Raw genomic sequence first — 902 nt, 5'->3', positions numbered from 1 at the left:
AGGTTATTACATTATATTATTAAACACAGAGTCAGAGGAGACATACACATTGCTAAGGATCACTTAACATTCATGCAAATTCTCAACGGAGAGAGCAAAGAGTTTGCTTAAGCAGAACGAGCCCCTCTCCTCACAATGTAGTGGCCCACGGGAGTTCAATGTTCACCATGTCAAATTTCACTCCGCATTCAACTAGAAGGGAAAACGAATAATGATATCTGAGTATACATGAAGCAAAAAAACAAAGATAAAGAAAAAAAGAAAAGAAACTTGCTCAAGCATAAAGCCACATACTCTACTGAAACAGTAGCAACAACCGTTCAGCCGTGCAGAACCTGCACATCCACAGACAGAAGAACGTTACCAGAACGCGACTGATAACATTTACGTTACATCACCACGTACCAGATACTGTACTCAAAACTGATGGAGGTTTAACCCCTCCAGCAAAAGCTTTAAATTAAACTGTCTGGATCTAACAGGGGACATTTGTGTCAATCTCTAGGCCGGTTGGGCTGCAGCAATTCCCGGAAGCAGTTCTTACAGACCAGCAGATTTGAGCTATAACCTCTGTCATAGACACCCATGAAGCCTTTTCCACCCTCCTACAGTTCCATACTTTGGTGAACAAACAGGACATATGACAACCATGGTAAGCCCACACATTAAAGGGGTCATATGATGCTGCTAAAAAGAACATTATTCTGTGTATTTGGTGTAATGAAATGTGTTTATGCGGTTTAAGGTTCAAAAAACACATTATTTTCCACATACTGTACATTATTGTTTCTCCTCTATGCCCCGCCTTTCTGAAACGCGTCGATTTGTACAAAGCTCATCGGTCTGAAAAGCGAGGTGTGCTGTGATTGGCCAGCTATCCAATGCGTTGTGATTGGCCGAAT

At 41.6% G+C, this 902-nt stretch overlaps 1 protein-coding gene across 1 annotated transcript in view; it reads left to right on the top strand.

The window, feature by feature from the left end:
* Positions 1-510: 510 nt before the first annotated feature.
* rhcgb (Rh family, C glycoprotein b) overlaps positions 511-902 on the top strand; it is a 15,984-nt gene continuing 15,592 nt past the window's right edge. Inside the window, exon 1 of the mRNA XM_016466755.1 lies at positions 511-652. The gene's annotated coding sequence lies outside the window, so the exon portion shown is untranslated. The remainder of the gene's footprint in view (positions 653-902) is intronic.

This window comes from Sinocyclocheilus anshuiensis, unplaced genomic scaffold (genome assembly GCF_001515605.1).
Source record: "Sinocyclocheilus anshuiensis isolate Anshui unplaced genomic scaffold, SAMN03320099.WGS_v1.1 scaffold68, whole genome shotgun sequence".
NCBI lineage: Eukaryota > Metazoa > Chordata > Actinopteri > Cypriniformes > Cyprinidae > Sinocyclocheilus > Sinocyclocheilus anshuiensis.
Note: the sequence above shows the minus strand (reverse complement) of the source record. Positions and strands in the feature narration are given on the sequence as shown.